The sequence below is a fragment of the Epinephelus fuscoguttatus genome, linkage group LG22 (assembly GCF_011397635.1).
Source record: "Epinephelus fuscoguttatus linkage group LG22, E.fuscoguttatus.final_Chr_v1".
In the NCBI taxonomy this organism is placed as follows: domain Eukaryota; kingdom Metazoa; phylum Chordata; class Actinopteri; order Perciformes; family Serranidae; genus Epinephelus; species Epinephelus fuscoguttatus.
In genome coordinates this window covers 23,394,691-23,421,589 of record NC_064773.1, presented here as the reverse complement: position 1 = coordinate 23,421,589, position 26,899 = coordinate 23,394,691, and positions in this window count along the sequence as shown.

The following is a 26,899-nucleotide window of genomic DNA, read 5'->3' as shown; positions in this document are numbered from 1 at the left end:
GGTCGAGGTAGATAGCTAAAAGTATTGAATAAATGGTTGAAGGAGTTAACTAAAAGTATTTGTTAAATGGTCGAAGTAGTTAGCTAAAAGTATTGAATAAATGGTCGTAGGAGTTAACTAAAAGTATTTGATAAATGGTCGAAGTAGTTAGTTAAATGTATTGAATAAATGGTCGAAGACCTATCCACATTTGTAGTCCAGCTTTCAAGATGCAAATATCTCCATATTGTCCAGTTGACACTCCATCAAACTTTGTATGACAAAACCAGCGCACTTCACCTTTGTGCACCCAGACAACTGTAGCCTAATTATGCATGCCTGACAGGGCAGTAGTCACCATATACATTGAGGGGGACACGTGCCCCCCCCACCAATGCCCAAAATGTCCCCCCAATATATGACTGAAACTGAAAAACAAATATTATCTTGGAGGACATCATTGCACTTGGTTGACTATTTTTCTATTATCTTAGGTGTAAATATTGCATGTTTCTTTCAGATAAAACACATTTTTGACTTGTGAATGATTCAATGGAATTTCTTGCAATAATGAAAAAATACTGGCAATCATGTCCGCCACCACATGTTTCGGACAGCTGTGAAGTGACAGAATGTCCCACCATCATGGTTCTTATATTGTCAGATTCCAGAGAGTCTCCCCTCTTCATATATGGCAGAATATGTCAACTTCCAACTTGCTATGCTGAGATACATGTAAAAATGTAAGAATTTAGTAACACGGATTTGTTTTTTCATTGTTATAAAAATTTATATAAAATACAGGCACACAGGAGGACATGTAATTATGGCAAATCTGGTTAGCCCAGATTGTCCTGAAAAAAAAAACAAGATATAGCATGTGTATGTAGCCTTTATAATGACTGTGATATGAGCTTAAAGGGAAATTTCGGTTTATTTCAACCCGTCTCCTACCGTCCTAAATTTGTTTCAAGTCACTAGTGACATAGAAATAATAGTTAGCATGTTAGCCGTTAGCCTAGATACAGCCGTAGCGTTAGACCTGTTAAAACTTAATTGAACAGGCATCCTTTCAAGTGCAAAGTTAGTCCACTAAACAAGCTTTTTCTCCACAAAGACCACCTCATATCGTTAGGATAAATGTCAGAGAACATATAGAAAACGACATGTAAACATGTTTTCTTACCTTACCGGTGTGCTGCTATGTTTGTTGTTTACCATTTAGCTAAGGCTGCAACCAGTCCCATTCCTTGCAACAGAGGCATTCCTCTTCTGTGGGCATCAGGGTACAGCATTCACAGGTAACGTTACACCACCAATCTCCAGAGCTAAAGCCTTCCAGCAGCCATTCCTCCTCTGTCGTCCTCTACCTGTTGTGTCTCTCTCTCTTTCCTCCTCCGTTCTTCAATTTCACGGAGCTCTTCGTCACTGCATTCTGGCTCAAATAAATAAGGTAAAATACTCAGTAAAAATACCCCAAAAAGGCCTAGGGCCCATAGGGTTAACTAAAAGTATTTGTTGAATGGTCGAAGTAGTTAGCTAAAAGTATTTGATAAATGGTCAAAGGAGTTAACTAAAAGTATTTGTTAAATGGTCGAAGTAGTTAGTTAAAAATATTGGATGAGTGGTCGAAGGAGTTAATTTAAAGTATTTGTTGAATGGTCGAAGTAGTTAGCTAAAAGTATTGAATAAATGGTCGAAGACGTTAACTAAAAGTATTTGTTAAATGCTCGAAGTAGTTAGTTAAAAGTATTGGATGAGTGGTTGAAGTAGTTAGCTAAAAATGTTGGATAAATGATAAATAGCTGAAAGTAATGATAAAAAAAAAGTTATCTTAAAGTAATGGATAATTTGTTGCTAGCTACAAATGTTGGACAAATGGTTTAAATACATAGCTAAAATTACCAATACACAATAAAGTGTAACAAATTTGGGTGAACCTCCAAGTCTTCATGTTAAATAATGTTTTGACCCACCACCAGACCCTGCAGTGGGTATGCTGTCATAAATCTTTTGGGCCCCATGACAGGTGACACCATTCTCCTACTCTGACCTAACTTACCTTTAAGCTACTTAAATGCTACTGTCACCCAGGCAAAAAGCAGACACCCACTCTGTCCTCTATATCACCAGCTTACTGAATGCCAACACCATGTCAAGCTTGCCAGCGTGTTGATATCACCTTCAGCCTGCTGCTCAATTCACCAAGCAGGAGCCAAGTAATAATCCTCAGCTACCTCATTTTAGCAGGCAACAACATGTATGCCCCTATCTACCACATAAAGTTAGGTTAACAATATGTCAGGCTTACTAGCGTATCTGTTGGGCCACAAATAAACCAGAAAGCTTGCTAAGTCTAAGGCTAGTAAGCTAAGCTAACTAGTATGCTGACAGCTAATGTAACCAATATATTTACCGCTACAGAATCCCTTTATCTAGGTGCTTCCGAAGCCTGTAAGGTGGCTTCCCTTGGGTTCCACTTCCTTCCCACTGAAACTGTTGATGTTGTACTCCATATTACTACATCCCGAGACTCTGACGTCATCATCCCTAGCCTTGTTTTTGCACATTTAAACTTGCCTTTAAACCTGTAAGGGAGCTTGAAAATCCCTTTTCTATACAGGGCTACACTGCTGAGGCAACGCGGGACTCCCAGCCACTTACTAATGTAAGAGCTAATCATTCTCTGTGGCTTCACTGCCTTTGAAATGTATACATCATACACTGTCAGCGCCTGGAAGGCCTGACATCTCTATACTCTTAATAACAACCACTACCTGCTGTCTCGACCTGCTGTATCAGTGATGCATCATACCACCTACCTTAACTTTTAACTGGCTTCTCCAACAGTGCTGGAACTGCCTTTTCATCTATATAAAACAGCTTACTTCAAAGTGCATCCTTTACAATTGGGATACTCCTTGATTTCCCTGACGTAATTTTCATCCTAGCCCACTAGTTAGTGTTAGTTAGTGTTAGTTAGTGTTCAACTTACCCAGCAGCCTTTTGGTACATGATGCTGTGGTAGTGATGGTTGGCATGTCATCCATGTGTGCCCTTATGACTAGGTCTGGTACTTTAATGCTTGCCAGAGTAGACTATGTTGAAATGCATTTACTAAATCTAAGAAACCCACATGCAAGTGCTCGTCTTTCCCTCTTTGATGCCAGATCACGTTTGTGTGCTCCAAACATCCAGAGCAACCTAGTATACCTGCTTTCTGTTCTGGTATTGATTAGCTTATTCTTTTCTAGGTAACTAAGCAACCTTGTGCCAATACACTGAAGAAAATCGTTCCTTCTACTTCCTTCTGAAAAGAAAGATTGGCCTTAAGTGTCCTACATCAACAGAATTTTTCTTCTTACGAATATGATCCCTCCTGCCCTTCAGCAGCACCTAGGAATAAGCAGCTTCCTACATGCTACTCTAATAAACCTCCACAAAAAACACATTTCCACCTCTGTTGCCCCTATGGGGGGTGTATATCGAGGTAAACCTAAGTCCCTGTCCCTATCTTTTGCTCTCAGACAAGCCTATCAATCTCCCATTGCCACATTGACTTTACTACCTCTAAGGCTAACTTTTTTCCTTCTCTCTCAAACCCCAAACCTTCCCATGCCATATTCATAAATTAAACCTCCCATCTTCTCTAACGTCTTCCCAACTGTCCCTTTCAGCTGTTCCAGTGCACCTCTCAGATCTGAATTAACAGTTGCCCATATGCCCTTCCCACTAGCCCCAGGCCAATTCACTTTGGGTCTCTGCCCATCGCTCCTCTCTTTCCTCGGCTGCCCACTCTCACCACATCCCTGGCCCCGCCATTCACTTGCACCTTCTGCTTCCTCCTTAGTGGCAGGGATTCTGATATCCTGAGCACTTTAGTTGCTAGCCTGTCACTGGACTTCATCCACCTAATTTGATTGACTTCTTAAGAGGTACTGATCAATGCCGGGCCCTTGACCACGACCCTCCTTACCTGCTCCCAAGCAACTTTTTTTCCTTGGTTTAAAAGCATTGGACACACACTTCAAACAGCTGAAATTGCTGGGTAAATGGTTGAACAGGGTGTCTGAAGGTCCTTAAAAAGTCATGATGTATTATATTCTTTAAATTATGCCTGAAAAGCCATAAAATAGTCATTAATCTTAAGTTTGAATTTATGAGGTCTTAATTGCCACAAATATTTAATCTAATTTATCCATCTTTTAATTTTTTTTGTCAAAATGCATCAAGCTGTTCTGTGTGAGGCTCACATCTCTAATGTTAGAAATCTTTACTGTATTTTTACTTTGTACTTGAACTTACTTGTTGGCAAATAGTAGATGGTAAATGGACTGCTCTTGTATAGCGCCTTTCTAGTGTTCCGACTACATAAAGTGCTTTTATTTTTTTTACACTAGGAGTCACATTCACATATTCCCACACACAATTATACAATGGTGGCCAAGGCTACCATGGAAGGTGCCACCTGCTACTCTGTTTCTTTTATTTAACACACTGATATACCGATGGAACAGCCATCGGGAGCAATTTGGGGTTCAGTATCTTGCTCAAGGATACTTCAACATGCGGATCCTACATAAAACCTACCTCTGCACAGGCAGCCAAGTCGGCAGACAAAAATGTGGGCATTGTATGTTCTGCAAACCACAAATACTTTACATTTGCACGTTTGATATGTACCATAAAGTCTTAAAAGTGATGTAATATATGAGCCGATGCTGCAGACCATTGTTCGGGACCAAGAAACAAGACAACCAGTTGTGTTTGCATTGGCTTTTTAGGCTCCAAATGTGGGTGTTTTGTTGCGAATCTTCTGTATTTTTCCAGTGGGAATAGTGCCACGAAAAGTGGTCGTCTCTTGAACTGGACATCAGTGCGTTTCTTGCTGTGATTGTGCCTCCAAAACTGGACATTTTAAACCACAGCATGACCTTTTCCTAACCATTACCATGTGGTTTTTGTGCCTAAATCCAATCACATTAACCACAGCATTGCTTTTTTAAATTTTTTTTTAAAGATTTTTTTCAGGCATTTTTAAGCCTTTAATTGATAGGACAGGTGAGCGTGAAGGGGGGAAAGAGAGGGGGAGTGACATGCAGCAAAGGGCCATAGGCTGGAGTCAAACCTGGGCTGCTGCGGCAACAGCCTTGTACATGGGGCGCCTGCTCTACCACTAAGCCACCGACTCCCTAACCACAACACTGCTGAAAGGTACAGTGTCAGCGTACTTAACAAAATACAAATGTAATATACTTATTGTTTTCAGACACATACAATGCCAACACTTTTGGCCTTGAGATTGGGACTGCATGGGATCACATAGTAGATATTGCTTCCGTTCATACTTACCTGCGATGTTTATTCAGGTAAAAATTGTACAGGTTTTAAAAAGCATTAAATGTAAGTGTCTGATTTTGTAGACACCCTCTTGAGACATCCCACAGCTGCCGTTTTAAGTGGTTGTAGAATACAGATTTGACCGAACAGCCTGAAACATCAATTCAACAGCATTTTAAAAAAATGTAGTTGGTGTCATTTAACGGCTACTTATATTGCAACATTACAAACACATCTTGTAGTGAAGAACAAATGTATTTATTTTCCATACTTGCAACTATGTTAATAATCCATATGCATATAAAAGAGGATGTTTGAGGGAATAAATGGCAGAACTTCATTTGCCCTGGATTATCCTCCGGCAACACTTTCTTTTTATGACATTACACCACGGATTTGATGCTTAAGCAATCCTCTCATCTTTTTTTTTTTTTTTTTTTCTCCTTTTACAGTGTTGGCCATGTTCAGTATGTGTAACATGCTGCTACACTGCAGTGATGTTCATACCATGAAGCCTTGATCTCTGCTCTTCTATAAAAAAAATTTGTGCAGTGACCTTGTCAGTAGCACAGTACATGGTGGTGAAACGCCCTGTGGCTTGTGTGGCTGTGATAGAACTACTGATCTGGGGTCAAAAGCTGCTGACATGGGCCTTAAATTACTGCGTTGACATGGTGTGCTGGACTCTCTTATAAAACTGCGGAATGAAGACTCTCGAATTGTAGTTTTTGTAGTGATTTTTTGGGGGGAAAACCAAAGTCAAAAGATACAATTGTCTGATTTTGAAGTGTTTTCCCCGAGATTATGCTGGAGGAGAATTTGGATAAGCTCTTTTAGAAGAAGAGTGGGTAACCTTAGTTGACCGTGAGACCTTGGTTCTCACAAGGCAGTCTTTCAGGCAGTTGTCAAAACCTTCAAGAGTTTTTTTTATTTATTTTTTTTGAATAATTTGGTCCTTGTGCTTTAGATTTTACTCACATTCGGATTTATTGCCACACTAAAATTGCTGTCTTTTTTTTTAAATAGTCCCAGTTAATTTAAAGATAGTACCCATGGATACAAAGTGCTTTCACAAAATCATTTTTAGCATGCTCCGCAGTAATTTGTGTCCGTTGTTTAGACATCCACACACGCCTCTGGCTGTTGCCGAAGCCAGTCCCCATCTATCGCGTGATTTGATTTCTGATCTGCATTGACAGACAATTATTCTGCACTCTGAGATGAGTGCTGAACTGTTTTGAAGAAGCGTTGTGATTGGTTAATGAGTCGGAAAGGGAAAGCTTCTTGATCTCATTTCCAGTGCTTAATTAACCTTGGAGTTGGAGATTTCCCCTGGTGCTGGGGACAAGGCAGGGTTACCTCACTCTTTCTCTCCGTCTTTGTCTCCGTCTTGCCTCTGCTGCTCCCTCGGATGTATGACTCTCCCCTGCAATGACAAAAGGATGCTCATCTCTCCGCCTGTGTGTCCTTCTAGAGGCAACAACCCTTTATTGACTGATTTATGAGTGCAAATATGCATATGCAGTAATTTCACATGCACAGATGTTCAAGCATGTGCACCAATATCTATGTCTTGCATATATCTCCTTTTCTCTCGGTGTAACATTTAAGTCCAGAATAAAATGATATAAATAGCACCACCGCTCTCCCCCCCCACCTCCCCTTACTCTCTCCTCCTCTGACTCTCTCCCCGGGCCAGCCCAGTTCTGTGGCCCCGGGGGTATGAACCCAGTTCTGACAGAATTGATCTCTGTTTCCCCGTCTCCCTCCCTCTGTCCGTCTGCACCCTTGGGCCCGCAGAGACTAGCCCGACACCCAGCCTCCACAGCCGGCTTTGCACCAGGCCAGTATGTCTTGTCTCCCGCCCTCCTTCCTGTCCTCTCTTATATTCTCTTTTCTCTCCCTTCCTCCTCCCTCCCTCCCTCCATCTGGCCCTCTGTACTCTGTGTACCCTTTCCTCTCTGCTATTGAAATTCCAGCAATATCAAGTCATTTCTTTATTCTTGTGCTCCAAAACTTTTAATTTAAAAGTTTGACCAAAGAGCTGTTCCTTATTTAGATTAAGTTCAGTTAGTAGTCGAGGACAATTACAAAGGATTTGTATGCATGTTAAAACATAAGACAGAAAACACGAGAGTTTTCAAGGGGAGACACTTGAGGTGAATAAAACTTTAAACTAACAGACATCACCATGAAACTTCCCCAGCTGATTACGTACATTATTTTTTGTATTAAAAGTTTCCTGATTTTTTTAAGTTTAGATATACATATGCCACACGCTAACCAAAAATGTTAGTATTGTATGTTCCTGCAAACCACACGTTACATTTGCACGTTTTTAAGTAGCGGATACAGTGACATTTTTCATTTCACCAGTGCTGTGTTTAGCTTGTGGGTTTAAGCACAGAAACTACTTGGCTATGGTTAGGAAAAGATTATGTTTTGGCTTAATACATCCACTTTTGGGGCACAATCCCCGCCGAAATAACAGCAATGGCAAAACATAAAACAACAGCGTTTTGCTACGAGCAACGAGTTGCTTTGAAAAGCCCATATTTGGTGCCTATAAAGCCATTGGAAACACAGCAATAACTCGCTGAATCGAAACTATTGTTTGTTGGTCTCGAACAGTGGTCTGCAGCTTGGTAGGAAACTCTCATACTATATCACTTCAGAAATGTTAATATGATACTATTAAACCTGCAGTTTTAACTTAATCATGGTTTGCAGAAACGTACTATGCCAACATTTTCTTCTAGTGACTGGGCTGGAAAATAAGGCATTAGCTTATGAAATATGCAGTAATTTGCATACATTTCCACAACAGAAATCTGGATAAAGCCAGGTTCCAAATTCTTGTGTCATTTTGTTGACATATTAGAGTCAAAGTTTTTTACAGCTGACATTTTGGATGTCTCTTTTTATCACACTGACAGAAAACACTCAACAACCAGAAAAAAATTGCAATTTTTTGGGGAATAAAAAGTTATATTTCAGGCTATAAATAATATATAGTATAAACCACCCCTCTGTAAAAACTGTTGTTTGTGGAAAAATTGGTGTATGTAAGCATTACTGAAGTAAAGATTTTGACAATTTTTAGACAAGAAAGGTATTTTCTGATTAAATATGCACTTTTTGCATACATTTCCAGAACATAAATCTTAACAGTGGATAAAGCCTGGTTCCAAATTCTTGTTTCTTTTTGTTCACATATTAGAGTCAAAGGTTTTTACAGTGGAAATTTTAGGTATATGTCTTTTTACCACTCCATAAATCAGTCTTTAAAAAAAAACTGCAGTGTTTTTAGGAACAAAAAGTTATATAAATCATATTATGAATGATTTGGGAACAAACTCCTTGTCAAAAATGGTTAGCATATAGAAAGGAAGAAAACTGGAAAATTTGGTGTATGTAAGTGTTACTGAAAATAGGAGTTTTAAGAAAATAGCATTTTGTAAAATTCATACATTTTTAGACCAAAAAAAAATAAAAAAATAAAATAAAACAAACCTGAATGTGTACTTTAGATGTTTTCTTTTCCCTAGTCTGAAAGAAGACGTTACAAAGCAAAATAGCTCAAAATCTCAAAATTGACCAGTGTATGAAAACTGTTTAAACTGTAATAAATGTTTATTCTCTAAGATAATAAGGTGATCTTTGTATGCATGTGCACAACAACAGCAAGGAAGCAGTATGTCTAAAGAATATGATCTAACATTAGATGGATCCATTATTTTTGATATTGATCCTTTTTTTGCTTGTATCACCCCTCAAAACAAGACTTAGTATCTGTTGTGTTTGCTTTATAATCCCACCCTCATTTTTTCTAGCCGCGTGAGCTGGCATTGATAGCTCCCTACTCTTTCTCTTTTGGTCCCTTTCTTCTCCTCCTTGTTCTTCTGAGCTCCGCTCCTCTGCCAGGTGAGCAAGTGTCTTATCTGCACCTGCGACCACCCCTCCCTCCCTTCATCCTCCGTGCTGTTACCTCCAGATTAATGCCAGGTAATTTGCTCCTCGCCGTGCACCTCTGTGCTCTTCCTCCTCCCTTTTCCAGGTGAGAAAGCCGCGTTTTCTCCTTTTTTTTTCGAGCTACTCGAGTTGCTCTGTTCTCAGTTGTAACCCCCCTTCTTGTTCTTTATAATTCTGCCAAGTAAGCTTTCCTCCTCCTTCTCTCCCTTGCTCTGTCCTACCCCTTCATCCTTGCCCCCTTCCTCGGTCTCTCCTTCCTGCCCCCCCCCCATCCCTCTATCAGAGACAGAGCCATATGGCCGGGTGCGGCCCAAGCCTGCCCAGCTCTCAGCCTCGTTTAAATTCACTGCCTGCGGGTCACTGTGCCTCTGCGGTGGGACGACAGACACGCCACGGAGGAAGGGCAAGTAGAAGCCCCGGCGATGAGAGGAGAAGGGGAGGAGAAAGGGAGGGCGCGACCACAAGAGGAGAAAATGTAGCCTGAAAATTCTTAATCATAGTAAAACAAAAATGAATGTGCACAAATTTTGCTTGTTAAAATCAAACAGAAGGTGGAGTCACATGGCCGAAACAGGTGGTAGTTTGACATTGAAATAATGAAGTGCAGAGTAAATGGAGGTGGATACATTTGTATTCATTTAGCTGACCCAGATTCAGTTCTCTTATATATGAGAAAGTTTGGAATTGTGAGCGAAATATTAATTTGCAGCAAATGGTTTTGTTTTTGTTTAATTATGACTAGAGCCTTATGCTAACATTAATTACATTTTTAATGCCTATGGGACTGTATGAAATTTATTTTTGTTGGGAGCAGGGCTGAATAGTGTATTTCATTTCATAAGAAAGCAAGGCCGTCCTTGCATTATTAACATTTTATTTAAAATACTTCAAAAGTCTCCCCATAATACCTCAAAATATTTAAGGCAAACATAAAAAAAATATGAAAATATGTACACAGTGATTTTGGTGAGAAAATTAAATCTCTAATATAGAGACTGGGCTGTAACTATTTTGTTCTTTGTATAATAAATCCCACAAGGGAAGGTGGAAATTAATCATAAATTTTAGATGAGAAAAAAGCTCAAAGACGCTCCCCTGCTGTCCCAAAAATGTCAGACTTACGTCCTTCGTTTAAAAGAAAAAATACCTAACCTTCCCCTTCTAATCATTTTCATACACTCCACACTCCACCATAGTTGTGGTGCTGTGGTTTTGTAGCTTTCTGTGCACTGGTGCAGGACAAGGATGGCACTTCAAGATAAAAAAAAACAAAAAACAAAAAAAAAAAACAGAAGAACGAGCACAAAGGAGAGGGATAACTGTTAGGAGAGTAGTCGAAGAGGAGAAAATTAGGCAAAACCCAGCAGGAATAAAGAGGAGAAGAGTTTCGAAGGAGCACAGCAGCAGGTTGGAGAGGAGAAGCCGAGAGGAACGCGCTCGGGAGAGGAGGAGCAGAGCGAAACAGCGGGCATTAAAAGAGAAGAGGTGTGAAATTGAAACTAATAAATCCAGAACAGATTCCTACAGTTGTGGGAGCCGCAGCGGCCGTAACACGTGGCCTCACTAGTGTTCTCTTTTTAATTTGAGCTGAGCCTATTGTTGTCTGAGTAGACTTCTGCTTGCCAAACATTCGTGTTCAGTGACACTGGGCCCCGGCACCTGAAACAGGCTCTGCACAGCAATTTTAAAACGACATTGTATTTTTTCCTTGAGAATGGAAAAAGGGAGCAAAACATGTGGAGGTGGTTGAAGTTGAACATTGAAATCCAGCCACCAAATGATGATAATCCCCATTTAAGCTTTTTCTTTTCTCTCGTCCTATAGCCTCAATATTTTAACACATCTCAGACTAGCTTTTGTAGAGTATTACAGTAGTTTATTTAATTTTTATTAAATGCTATGTAATTGAGCATGAAAATTAAATTACCTCTACTTCTAACTCTTAAATTACCTTTAAAATCCAAGTTGTCTGCAATTCTGTGCATGATCGTGTGTGTCTCAAAGTTAAGTATGGACCATAAAAAAATCTTAACACTGGGGTCTGTCATTGCTAGCTGACACACTGCTCGTAAAATCCTCAAGCTATCAATCATTTTATGCAAAAGGACATGACTTTTAAAAAAATTTATGCCTCTGCGCTGGCGACAACCATGACCGGAGGCATTATGTTTTGGGGTTTTACTTGGTACTCGACTCCATTCTCCTCTGTCCCATTCTCGTGAATATGATTTATCAGTGGTACCCAACTGGTGGGTCACGGTCCAAAAGTGGGATGTGGGTCCATTCTGGATCGACCGCAAATGACTTGTGAATGTGTCAAGTTTTTAAAAATCACACTTTATTTTTAAGTACAGTGAATATCAAGCACAGAGCTTTTATTTTGAAGTGCTGTTTCCTGCTCTAGAGTGAGTAAATAACAGACAGCTACTTAACAGAGACAGCAAAGTAGCTTGACGGCATGGTCAAATGCAGGTAAGAATATTTTAAACAGTGCAGACCTTGAACTAATGACTAAGGACAAATCTGGACCCAGTGGCTGGACCAGTTCGGAACCACTGCCTTAAGGAATTCTCAAAGAGTTGGCAAAAATATCCTCTTGGACTTAAGGGTGAACTGAACACTTTGGATTTCCTGCCTGACATGTTATTAACTAGCCTGTGTGATAACCGCAGGTACCAACTCTGCAGATTAACGTGACTCTTGTCTGACTGCTGAGTGTGGCCACTTCCTGTGTCTGTCCTTTCAAATTAAATTTCCACATGGTCCAGCCATGTAAGGTTTGGTTTATTTTGACGAGATGCAGCTTGTAATAGAGTTGCATGTTTGCTTGTTTTTCTTTCTGCGACAAAGTGACCAATGAAATCTTGCCAACTAATGACCTTTCTGGTCGATAAACGTTTAGTTTGACTATTAGGGGGCAGCCCTTGCGTAGAGTTGATAAAAAGTAAACAGATGTAAAATATGTAAAATGGATATATCCCCCTGAGACCTCAACTTATAAGTATAAAAAATGAAACAGTCAGTGGTAATAAAGTCCCATTGTCCTCAAACAGGACAATAATGAAGTCCTAATGTCTTCAAATGAGAACTTCCTAATTAAAAGGGTCTTAGCTTGTTACTGTTGCTAAAATTGCTAAAATTAGTTGCCATATCAAATTACAAACATTTTTAACCATAAATAAACAAGTTTCAACCATAAAATGTGATCAGGTTCTGGACCTTGTCCACTTTTGTGTTTGGATCGGTTGCAGACTAATGGCAGAGATGGCTGCCATCTTGTTTTTACACAGTTTAGTGTATTGTGCTCTTACTGCCACTAGATGGCACAAAAAGTGTCCACGAATGAGGACAACAGGACTAAGTTAAGTAGAATGAAGTATAAGGTCAGTTAAACCCAAAATGTGATGTCCTCATATGACGACGCAGGGTCTCGGGGGGATATGTCACACTATATTGTGCAAGTAGAGAATAGGATAGAATGATAAAGTGATGACATTTCTTATCCAAAAGGTCAAAGGTCAACTTCTCCTTGACATCATGAGGTTCTGCATACACACTTGTCTCGTATTATTCAATGTAATACCTCAGGAACAGAAGAGGCATTTGGTCAGATACTGAAATGGTGACACTAATCTTGGGTGCTCACCTTAAAATTGATTGATTGTATAGATCTTCTGTGCTGCTGGGTCTAAGATGTGTGTGAAGCATCAGCCTTTTAAAATGTGTAGCTTCTTTGCAGCAACATCCATATTCATTGCATTGTCAACTGTCATGGCTACATATGAGTCTAGACAGACATGGATGTAAACTGCAACTTGACTAATTGGAGGAGGCATCGAACACGAGGCAGTAATTGTAGTTGGATATGATCCTGGTAGAAAAGTCCTAATGTTCATGCACATACAGTACCATGTGTTAATAGATTAAAAGCATTACATCACCTCCAGTGTTTAGCCATAAAGCTACAGTTTAGAGATTATGGTCTACATGGTGTTCTACACTGTGGCACTCGGTATAAATAGCTATCATGGAAAACAAACGAGCAAAAATATGCATCTGTTAGAATAACGCACTAAAGCTGTTGCTTTATATCTTGACAATGCTGAGGATTTATTCGGGGGAACAATGTAAGTGGGAATGTGTTTTCAGCTGCTTGAAAATGTCATCACTTTGCCATGTCAGTTTTTGGATTTAAACCCGCTCAGATGATGTATGAATGCAGCGAGGCAACATGGCACACGCTAATTGACTGAGGCATATTGTGTGGATATTTTCTCCACTGATCCACTCTAGATCTTGAATACCAATCCTCGACTCCACACCCTCCTCCCCCTCCTCCTGCCTCTCTGTATAGTGTCAGCAAAGTCCGCCACTAAGATTCTTATAGACTTAAGCTCTGCCAAATATGCTTGTTAATATTCCCCATCTGGAGATCTCTTAAAAAATCTGATAAATGATGGCCGGGCCAACCGCTGACAGTGGGCGCTGGCCAGCATACATCAGAGTCCAAAGCCCCCCTCCTGCTTTATAGAGGGCTATTAGAACGAGCTCCCAGGCAACAAACCATACATAGCAAATGTGCCTCTTTAGTAATATGATAATTTATAAAAGGCACCGAGTGAGACTGAGTGAATATTCTGCAGAATTCCCCCACATACTTTGCGCTTAATAGATGGTGTGTGTTATGCCTACTCTCCTCAGGACTGCACCAAATGTGGGAACTCCTGGGGATGATGGAGTGAAGGCCAACCTCAGCTTGACAGCTTTTAATAACTAATGAAAATACTGGAGGGTAAATTTGCAAAGAGAGGATTAGGGAGCTTCTAGTGTACGGGAGGAGAAGAGAAGAAGAGACCGATCAAGAGAGGAATTTACAAAAAAAAAAAAAAAATAGTGACTGAGCTTTCCTGTGCCTATCGAACCTTGGTGAAGCTAAGACGTGGCACAAGCAAGCACACCGCCATGTTCCCAGCATGCATCACTCTAGGAGCTGATTGATCTGTGCTATTTGGGTTGAGTCGCTTCTTGTTCCTTTCATATCAACACCAATCTTTGTCTCCATCTCTCCTTCTCCTCTGCTGTCTCTTTCCCTTGCTCTGTTAACACAGGCTCCCTGCTGAGCTTCATATCTGAACGGAAAAGAAACACACACACACATATACACACACGACGCCCTCAGCATCAAACACTCGGAGAACACTGATTAGGTTAAAATACAAAAACAGCCTTGGTGGTACTATACCTTCTGTCATCTTTGATGCCATGCTTCATTCATCAGACGTTACTGATGAAGACAGCCTGCTTGTGTGTGTATGTGTGTGTACATATCTAAGCACGTGCTTAGCTATGTCTCTGTAGCCACAGAGAATGCACAGTCGGTATGTAGTTGGCTGATAGTCTTTCATGTAAGCCGAGAGAAGAATAGAGGAAACTTGTTCTGCTTTGTAGATCTGATTATCAGCCTTGTGTCAGACTTAAAAAAACTTTAAATTGTTTTAATTTTGGGAGGAGCTGTTTCTCTTTCCATTGTCATGCTGATTTTGTTCTTAACACCGTGTGTACGTTGGTAAATCAGAGTTATTCTAGATTGTCAGGTGCGTGCCTGCTATCTGTAGTCAGCAGACTGCCATGCCCCCATCTTTCTATATAAAGAAATACATTTGCCCAGAGGTGTATCATGGAGAAAGTGGTGAAGTTAAGGTCCTGATGCACCAGTGTCAGGCTGTTTGAGTGTCTGTGATTGTAATGGTGGTCAGAAGCAGCTGATAAGCCGTTCATCAGTCACTTCAAACATGTTTAAACATGTTGGTCTCTGATACACTTTGTCCTGAAGGCACAGACTGCATCATCTTCCAGCAAGGTTAGATATTACATTTTATCATCTACATAGAGGTAGATCAGAATCTTTCATATATCCTGTTAAAAATAATGTAATCATAATAATAATGACAAGAATATTAATAAGCTAATAATCATTTCATGGCACTAAGAATTGTTGGGAGTAGCCATCATTAGCCGACAGGCAGATTTAATAAAAACAACTGAAACCAAATCTGTTAAATGTCAATATGGACATTTTCATAGACTCCACTGTAAGCTAGGGGACACCCAGTTGTTACAGTGGAATATTTTAATTCTGACAATAAATTGAGCATAGACATGACACTATGTCAAGCTCAGCTCACATCCCACCTACATCAGCCGATCTCAAACAGCCAATCAACTGATGGAGCAGTTGATTCATGGAAGGGAGTCAGCTGATAGATCACATGATTCCTTTCTATGCAACCAATTGGCGCATCTCATTCAGGGCGGCCTATTTAAACTGCTCTGGCCTGCCTACTGTTGCTGCTTCCTCTGAAAGCTGCTTTGCAACCCGCCTCCACCCAGGTCCTCCTTTTCATGCTGTGTCTGATTTACCAATGTCATTTTTGTTTGTCATTGATGCTGCTCTCCTTGCCTTAGGCTTTCCATGTAGGCGCATGGAAGGGCAGGGAGCTTTGCTTTGCTGTCTCTGCCTCAGGCTTTTCTTCTATGCACGTGGAAAGGCTCATGCTTTCCACTTAGGCGAGTGGAAGAGGCATTCTGTGTAGGTCAGAAGAAAGGCAGAGGGGCCCCAGAACAGAACCATACTGCCAACTATAATACTGCAAATGGAAATAAAGTTTTCTTTGTCAAAGTGTTCTGGACTGAACTGATGAGAATGAAGGCCAAGAATAAAATAAGTACATGCATTACTAAATTAATGGTTATAAATAGTGTTGTCTATCAAAGCCTTTTTAATGAATGTGGTTTTAATATGCTGTGCATTTAGCTAAAAGGTGCATGTTTACATTTTCTAAGACAGCCAGGCCTTAATCACTTTGTACCTACATATGGCCTGTAGGCAGTTCTAAATTTGTTCATGGAGTATGAAAAACTTCAGCTAAGAAAATAATGATGATTTCAGAATTTCTACTAAAACATTTGTGCGCATGGTTTAAGCACAGATTTGTGCGTACACACTGTTTAGGGATGAGGTCTATTGTCTTTAAAGTTATAAACTAACACTGCATTCATGTGCTGTCGGAGAAATCAGAAAGATACCAACAACCACTCAGGAAGTTAGCAAAATTTTTTAGTGCGATAAGTTTTTGACTTGACTTGGCGGACAAAAGTAAATGTTGATTGGCTGATGGCAATAATCTCTTGTTAGGACACATATTGCATTTCAGTTTTTGGCACATACAATGTGTAATATTGTATAGAGCGTGTGAAGCAGCATAACCTTTAGTATCTTAAAATGTGGGGATGGGTATATCAGCTCCTCAAATGTAAATGGTCTTTTATAATAATGGTGGCAGGTTTACTAATCCCAAAACTTACTCATTTTTTAAGAAGTGGCTCCAGATTTCAGACAGAAGTCAACAAAAGCAGGCATTTCATTTCTAGCCAGCATCTATTGAATTTTGTGGGTGAAATGAACTGTTTGTGACCAGCGAGCCTTGCTTTCTGTCCATGCTGAATCTGTTCAATATGCACTTCTGGTACGTCATGTAGACAAACCACGAAGGCTAACTATCAGCTGTGTGTTTCACTGTAGACGTAACCACTTAAGACTGTCGAGTGCTTTTTGTCTTTCTATACTTGTACTTTTTAAACAGAAAACACACTTTTTATATTGGGATATTTGCAGTAGTAGTTAAATGAGGAGGTGTTGTGTTGATAAATTCCTCATTTCAGCTTTAGGAATCAGCTGTTGTGGAGCTTTCAAAGTGAATGACGGCAATACATTGAAACAGGCCATCCGACAAACAGTGCAACTAAACTGATGCTTGCTCGTGTTGCATTCAGTTAGGACACTGTGTCAGAGCAAATAAAACCAAACCAAATAAAGTAATCCCTTTAAGTTATCCATTTTTAAAGATAGTAACTTAATCAGGATACCACTAACTGTAACTGTGACAGAATACAGTTACACATATTTTGTATGTTAAAGACTTCCCTTTAATTACTTCCTGCTATACAGCCATGTGTGTGTGCTGCTCTTAGACACACAGTATATTTTGCTCCACAGTCAACAACATAAACAGACTCCTATCCTGCTTGCATCCTGATGCAAAATCATCAAAATAGGATGTGAAGTCAGCAAAGTAGGTGACTACTTTCTCAGTAGAATATACATGGCCTTTAAACGGCCATAATTTTGCAGACGTTATACATTTTAGTCCTTGTTACGCACAGATCTGCATCTTTCAGCTGCAGAGAAATCCACTGACTTAGTTCCATCTGCACTAACAGGCCCATTTATTCAAACCTCTGACTTCTTGATCCAACTGGGATCCCAAAATGGCATATTGACTAAAAACTGAAAGAGAGAGGAGAGATGATTTTCTCTTAAGTGTTGGGAACTGAGGGAATTCACAGCTTTTCTGTTATACACAGACAAAGATTTTCAGCTAAAGCTAAATAATTTACATTAGTTTATCAGCTAATTTCTGGCTGAATGTAAAATGTAGCATATGTTGTTGTACAAATTCCCTGTGTATCCAGCTTCTCATACTTTGAGGCTAGCAGGTCAAGGCTGTGTTGGTGGCTACTGTCATAACATATCCAAATCTCTGACTGAGCTATTGGCAGTCAAGTTGCATTGTGGATAATGTGGGTGACAGGATTTGAAAATGAAGAATAATAATATAGAATATGTTTTCTTATTATTCATTACTTGAAATGAGCATCTTTGCACCTAGGTTTTTCTTTTGTTCATTATTGTCCTGCTCATCCTGTTGTCACATTTCTATTATTATAATCACAGTGGTTGGTAGTAACGCATGTACTTACTCTGTTACTTGAGTAGTTTTTTTTTTTCATATAGAAATTGTACTTCTAAGACAAGTTGTTTTCCAAAATACTTTTTACTTTTACTCAACTATATTTGTAATAAAACATATGTACTATGTTAAATTGGACATATCTCCCTACTGCAGCTAGATATGATATACGAGAGAGGAGAGGGAGAGATGCTGCACTGCTGCCAGAGGAGCCCCTGAATGAGTTCAGTCTGAATGGTAAGTCACTAAAAGAGTCTGAGCCTGTTCATAAAACATTCAGGACACCACAGTTTATTCCAAACTACTGAAGCTGCTCCTCTTTTTTAGAACCACTGTGGAGTCTGTAATAATTTCACTTTCAGCCATGCTTGTTATTGCTATGGGTAACAGTATGACGTCAATATGTCAACGAGCTGAAATATCGCGAGTAACACAATATAATTTTTTCCTATATTAAAAAATGAGATTGCATGCATATGGTGTTTCCTCCTACTCCTAAGACAACTGACAAAAATGATAGCAATAATGTGAACCATACTGCTGTAACACAACAGACTGTTAGCATACAAACCTCTAGCTGCCTCAGCTGTCAAAGAAATCTTTCGACAACTGCCAATAGCCAGAATGGTCCACAGGAGCTGTTGGGCTGTTTTATTTTCTATTTCAAATGTAGTGTGAGCACTCAGGGCGTGATGATCAGACTGTACAGTGTAAGCACAAAAATCGTGGGAGTTTGAATTTAACAACATTTTTTTTAAAAGGCTCTAATCTCAGAGTGTAAGCCCAGCTTTACTGATACATTTAGTTGTAAATAATTTTTATGTTCAGCTGAGCGCACATGCATGACAGTGACTTTCTGACAGTGAGCAATAAGATAAGCCTGCACACACACAAGCACACACACATTCTTGTTCTTCTATCTTTGTGAGGACCCATGTCAACACAATGCATTCCCAAGCCCCTTATCCTAACCTTAACCATCACAGTTAAATGCCTTACCCTAACCCTTACCTTGCCATGCCATGCATTTTAATCCAAATCCAGCCTAAACCTAATTCTAACTGGATTCTAAAACCAAATCTTAACCCTCAAACAGGCCTTTGAAAAAATGACAAAATGTCCTCACTTTGCAGAAATGTCCTCACTCTGTGGCTAAAATACATTCTTTGGTCCTCACTGTGTAGCATGTACAAGTACACACACACACACACGATGTAGACTGCTTCCAAGCCTCTCCTTTTAGGATTGAGGAACCCCTGTGTTACGGCCGCTGGGGATTACACAGCACTGAACATCACCTGTTTTGTCATTGTTTTGTCTGTTATGGAGAGCACTTTAATGACAATGACCGTGCACTTAACATTTTGTATTGCCTGTTGAGGACCTGTTTGAACGAAATACATTGATGTAATAAGCTACATCTTAGGGTGCTTTTCAGACCTAGAGTTTGTTTACTTTGGTCTGAATCAGGGACTTTTTTTTTTTTTTTTTTTTTACAAAGTTGCATAATTGCCTAGAGTTGGTTCGTGTTCTCACGGCAGCATTTACAAATGGACCAGATAAAATGTCTTACACAAGAAAGCTGCTCTTTATTGGTCAGAATTTCCATGCGGGAAAAATCCAAGAAGTAAAGAAAACATTGAAGAAGAGCACACTTGCAAGTTAAATGTGACACTTTCTAATGTCACAATGGAGGGACAACTATGCAGGTTGATTTTAGCGCTGGTCATCGTGGACTATATTGCTGTCATTGTTCATTTTAGTCAAATCATACAGTTTGAAAACGAGGCTAGGCTCCAACTAGAAAACAATCTTTTGATGCATTGGATGTGCTGAATGTGCATACTAAGGCAGTACAGGAGGAGGCGCACATTAATAATCCTCCAGGTCTGTAACATGCTCATGTTTAACCCAAACAATGTGTAAAGTGACTGCAGTTGGTTCGAATCAAGGTCAAAACACATTCTCACCACAAACGAACTGCACCAGAGTTTGATCGTAACCAGACCGTAGCCACCTCCTCAAGAAGGTCTCGGTCTGATTGTTTCGGTCTGTACCCGAGTGTGATTGCTGTGTTCATACCTGCCCAAACGAAGCGCCCTTAGGGTTCCATTGAACCACACCAAACAAATGACTCACAATGATATTATTTTAGTCTTACTCAAGTAGTTATTTTTATGAGTAGTTTCGGAGTCTTTATAGTTTTACTTTAACTTGAGTACCGTTTTGTTTACTACTCCCACCACTGCATGATCATAACATCAGAGTAGAGACTGTGTGGGCTACAGGCATGCACAGATATGAACACACATACATTTTTTACATGTGTGTTTATTGTTGTACGTGCTTATCAAGAGGTTATGCAAACTTCCCTCACATGCTGCCGCTGCTTGATACTCTCTGCGCTGGGCTGCAGTGCTCCTCAGGGGATGAGACAGACCCAGAAAGGCATTATCACCTTTCTGCCAAAGCATAGGAATTCAATGAATTATTTACGTTACAGCAGGCGGGCCCCAAGACAGCTCAGAGACTGAACAACACAGGATTCAGTTAGGGAACCTCGAGGCCAGGGGCCAGCACGGGAACCGGGGGGGGGGGGGGGGGGGATCAGTTGGGATCCTGAGGTAACGAGCGAGGGGAAATTAAATGACAAAAAGGCAGAAAGGAGCTGTAGGATCAGGGGAATGGAGCGCACGTTCATACACAGATTCATTCAATGTGTATGTTCATGCAAGCGTTTGCCACGAATGTCACACACACACACATGCACAGATAAACTCACATAGGAATACACATTTACCACATCACTGACTCACGTTTCCTGTAAACATACACATCTAACACACATAAACAGATATCTAAGAATACATATAATAAGCTGCAGGGTTCTGCACACACTCATGCACACACACACCCCAACTATCATCAATCTCAGGTTTCAGAGCCGCTCCCCCCTTGAGTCCATGGCTCTGTTTTTGGCTCGGTCTCCGTGCAGGTAGGAGGTCTCCTGATACTCACCACTGGGTTAGCTCACTACACATTAATGCAACATACTCCCGCATTAAGAACCCTATATCTGCCTCTGCTCCTTTTTCTCAGCACCACAGAGTGCACCTATAAAACTAAGTCCAATCTCTGCGTGTACGAGTACACCTAAAAGACTGATGGTGAATCACGGTTCAGGTCGGCGTATCTTTTTTTTCAAATTTGAATAAGACATCAGATGTATTGTTTGTGACTGTGCTGTGTTTTCATCTAAATGTGGACTGACTCACAAGCCAGTGGAAGCATATTCCATGTTCAAGGACCACACTCGATATCCCTGTGGGATATTTCAAGGGGTTTCTTTCTCTTTCTGTGCAGGATTTTTACACTGCTGGCCCATCTTCAAAGCTCTCAAAGCCAAAACAAATATCAGAAATTCAAACAGGGGGGCATCGATGGGGGTTGCACCATTTCCTATCAAAGCAAAATAGAGAGAAATATGTGATAACCTATTTGGGTTTCTACCAAAAGCTCCCCCCCTGTTTTTTTTCCCAAGCAGCTCTCAAAAACAAGGTGACCTGCGTTGTTTGCTTGTTGTGAAATCAGGACATGAAACAGCATCCAAATGTTTGTGAGAGATACACAGTCAAGTCTATATTGTGCCAAATTAATTCTAAGTAATTAAATGTTGCAGGAAAAAAAAAAAAAAAAAAAATATTTAGGAATTGACTCAGTGCCAAGTTCATCAGGCGGCTAAATGAACGACATTTCAGAATCCTCTGATTAATTACACAAAAGTCTGTCCACAACATGCACTAACAGAAACACAGACAGATATAGGAAATGTTCATGTCAATGAGGCTAGTAAATAAATAAACTACAGTATATGTACTGAAAAGTACATTTACAGAAGTACTGTACTTCAAGACGCTCCATGCTATATTCAGAGTGTATTTAGGCAGTAAGGTGGCAGCTAACAATGCTAACAGCGCAAACAATGCTGACAGAACTAACTGTGTTAACTTGGGGAGGAACCAGAGAGTGGGCGGTATGACGATGACAACCAGATATCAGTGATAACAGCCATAAGAGTGCTGTGCAAAGTGACAGCAATTAGCTAGGCCAGGGGTCAGCAACCTTTATGATCAAAAGAGCCATTTTTGACTTAAAACAACAACAACAAAAAAATCTGCCTGGAGGCATAAAACATATTTGAGCATTATAAAGAAGATAACACAGCCTATATAGTCTAAAGTAGCCCATCAATGTAACTAATGGGTCTAAATCCATTAATATCTTTTTGGCTCCTCTGCAGTGGGCTATTTATGATTATTAACTTTGCAGCATTGGCGGTGAAAGCAAATTAATCTGTCCACACACTATTCAATTTTGTAATTAGTCTCTAAGACTTGCTTTAAAAATTTGGAATCCATAGCTAGTTAGTGGTACTCAAGACTAGCCACTGCTATTGAGGTTTGGCAAGATTTAGAGGAAAAGGTGCCAGACTGTAGATGTAAATTTTAGTTGATGAGATATTAAGACATTTTAATTCGGTGAATAGGCTACACATTTTTCACTACTGGTGATTGGGATAATTTCTTTAGACATACAACCCCGATGAATGACAATTAGAATGTAAAAAAAATACATAATATAATACATAAATAACTTAATCATTTCCATGTATTTTTTTTTTTTTTTTTTTTGTCAAAGCCACATGGAGCAACTGGCGATAAGATAAAGAGCACGCACAGGTTGCCAACCCCTGAGCTAGGCCATGGGATACACACAAGGGCTCCATACACTAGCATGCACACATGGCAGAACCGGCTATCACGGCAGCGGACAGAGAAGCTTGGATGACAACACAAACAGATGTAGCGTGACTTCATACTCTCAGGACGCCATTACTCAACTCTTTTTTTACATAGTAAATATTGTTTGCTGCTCTGAACATCATAGCACTCCTTAAAGTACAATTTTTAGGTAATTGTACTTCCATTGAATATTTTCTAGTAATACTACTTTATAGTTTTACTTTACGATATCACAGAGAAAAATATTTTACTTTTCACTCTACTACATTTTTGTAGCAGTTATTGATAACAGTAGAAAATATATGATAACTTAAAAAATTAAATGCATTATTATGGATTAAAGGCCAAACATACCTACATAGGTGTTTTCACCTATTGTAGCTGTGGCTGATCATGAAACTCCTGCTGGCTAAGCTGGTTACATCGGGTTTAGCACTTTGCTAACATGAATAGGAATAAAATGATGTGATGATCAAAAACAAACAAACAAACAAACAAACAAAAGGTTTTCCCTTTATTTACCGATGTCTCTTTCCAATGTTAGTCTATAGGAAAAAGTTTTTGTGGGCTCCATTGCATCCTGTGACAGCAACATATTCTCACTTCAACCTAGTCACATATCAACATTTGGTCATCGACCTTCCACCAACCTGCCCTATGCAGACTTTTGCTGTCTTAACTTTCGCTCTTGTTCCGCCATGTTTCCCCCTGACGCCACCAAGCACTGTTAAACTATAACCATGACCGGCCGCTTTTCAAGCCAACATTAAAGGACTGCTGTTTTCATCAGTGTCTGATGCCACACCACAAGTCACTGCCCAAGCACCAGATTTTGACGACCTCGGAGTGCGATCGGGTTGGTGACAGACCAGGGAGTTGTAATTCCACTGTTTGGCCACTGTAAGAATTGGCTTCTAAGCCTGGTGCACTTCCTGGGGGCCTGGTTTAGACCTGCTCATGTTGGAGTTCATTGCTTTGGTGGGGTTTATGTGAGATCACCAATCTCCACGTACCACTAAGAATGTTCAAGTTGTAACAGAGGTGGTGTTCTCGTGGCCCAGAATGTGTTTCTTGTACCAGTTAATAATTCATACGAGATAATACCTGGTGCACACAAGATATAAAAATAACATCATTCAGGACGTCAGTGGCTCTATAATTTATCATTCTGATGATACCTCTGTTCATTTAACATTCTGGTTTTTCTACTTTAACTTTAAAAAGGATGGTCTTCCACCCCTAACTCAAAAGGTATTCCAAAAACATTTATTAATGTAGGTTTGTATTCCATAGCAACATTTTAAGTCGCCAATATGAAGTAAAAAAACATTTAGTAAAATGCTAACTTGGACTTTATTGTAGAGCACTACACAGTGATTTAACATCTAATTGATACCAAATTGTTCAAAATGACTTGTGTAATTGTCCTGGGTTCAGCCTTAAAATGGCACAGCTCTGTGCAGCAGGTGGCCTCACTTGTATTGTGGCAACATTTGTTTTTATGCAAAATGTTGAGGCACATTTCCTATCTCCAAGATTAAAAGTAGCATTGTAATTTAAGTAGGTTGTTAAATTCAGCACACCTGTACCAAACACGGGGCCATTTAGGCAGCACATTATGTGATTTCTGCTCTAAACTCAGGATGTACTAATGGTATTTTATGCTGTTATTTTTTACTTAAAAAGAAATTAAAGTAAAACTTTTTCTCCCTAATGTATGATGTGAGGAAAAATATGACCAGTAATTTAAATTCATATATACAGTATATTTCCCTGTCTGACTTGTCATATGGGGAAATTCTCTTTTTATAGATCTTCTTTTCAGTAATTAGAAAATGTGTCAAAAGGGAGCCAAGCTTCTTTTATGTTTTCTGCTAACACTTAAAATCTAAATTAATACAAGTGTTGAAACTCACTCCTCATCGCCCAGCCTCCAGAAGGAAGGTCATGGAAGAGGTAAACACTCCGGCAGGGCAGGTGTTCGCCAGCCTGAACACCTGAACCCCAGAACACTTGATTCAAAGCTGCTCTCCCACTCGCTGCTTGACTGCAATTTCTTTTTCTTTTTCTCACCTTCAGAATAAAAAGAGGTCCAGAGGAAATGGGGCCGGTGAATAGTAAAGGGTGTAGTACAAGCTTGGCACTTTGTTCTCCACAGCTGAGGCTTTCGTCCTGCTTTCAGTAGACTATTCCCAGATCAGGTCCACCGTCTCCGCTGTACTTCCCTACCCAACTTCTGACAGGAGAAACTTTTCTTTTCTAACTTTTTAACAACTTAAATGGCATAATAAATAAGCTGCAAGATAATGATTAAGTGGTTATTTTTAATGAGAAAGTCAAATGGATATAATTAAGTTCTATAATATACAAGTTATAATTACCAAGTAACTGATTTAATATTATAGTGTGGATAAATGGAGCCAAAAGTTTGGAGAGCAAATGTATTTCGTGATATCACATAATTTTCATGGAAACAATTAAATAAAATTAATTGGTCTTTTAATTAGTGCAAACAATTTTTTTTTCCAACTAAATAGGTCTAAACACTTTATAGAAAGGTAAATATGTCGTATCTAAGCAAACTCTTAATTTCGTCATACATAATGTGTCAGTGCTTCTCTAACATTTTATTTTAACATCCTATTTAACATCTAACGAAAGCAAAGTCCATTGCCAATGAGGGCCATGACATGCAGCTAAAAGCTCCAGAAAAAAATCTAGTAAGTGGACCACGAATTAAGAATGTTTGGTTATACTTTTATTCCCGAGGTCATAATGAAGTCTGAACACGCTTATAAACATTTTCAAATCTACCTGTTAATAATTTGTACATACCAGAATATATAAAAAGTTGATTACAGCTTCTATCATTTATTCATGAAGTGTATATACAACAGTTATGAATTCCTCATAGTAAGACATCTTATCTTTGGTGGTGGAATACAATTAACCACATTTTCTCAAATACTGTACCACAGTACAATTTATTTGAATATTTCCATTTTATGCCACTTAATACTTCTGCTCTACTACATCTCAGAGGACAATATTCTATATTTTTACAGCACTACATATATTTGACACTTTAAGTTACTTGTTACTGTTTACATACTTATATATTACACAATTATATGATGCTAATATGACATGATGCAGCACTATACTATTGAACTAATCCACCTGGTAGAGGCCAAAAGCCCCATTTCCACCAAACACTTTCTGTATGGTACCTTTGGAACCAAAATAACCCTTCAGACATGGTACCTAGACCCTGAATCTGTTTGTTTACACTCCAAGCTGTACCCTTAAGTGTGGGCAGGGTTGCTGTCACTCACTGCTCGAGCCAGCACCCACTGTATTCCATATAAATGGAACATCTGCACCGCGTTTGTTGTCCATAGAACGGCATTGCACACTTACATATTCAGAACAAAACAGATCAGGCAAGGGTGAGAGTCTCTCTCCATGGGGTATTTAAAGATAGTGAGTTTATGAATGTGGTCCTTGTCAGGCAAGCGCAGCTGGCCAAAGCCCACAGGAACAATGCTCCTCGATGCTTTTTTCTCCAAGTGAGGTTTTGGATATATGCGGTTCACGTTTTTAAATGTCTGAACATCGGCTCATTACTAAAAGTCTGTGTCATCCAAGAGCAGCAGTAAAAACAAATAGATTGGTCAAAGTTGTCTTATTACAATTTAAGGTGTGCAGATGGATTCATGTTGTCAACTCGTACATTGAGTAATATTACAAATAAACATTCCACCTTAACAGTTGTCAGCCCATGTGAATAAAGTTATTTTTCTCAGTCTACAGCTGCTATGAGAGGCAGCAAAACATCCTTTATGTTTATAGTTTACTAATGTAAAACTTGCCACGGTGTTAACAGTGGTTACAAAACCAGCCACAACTCAGCCCTGAGCAGAGTGACAGTCCTCTATTGACCAATCAACAGACTGCAGTGTTCACAGCTCCACCTTTTAGTACCAGATCTGTGTG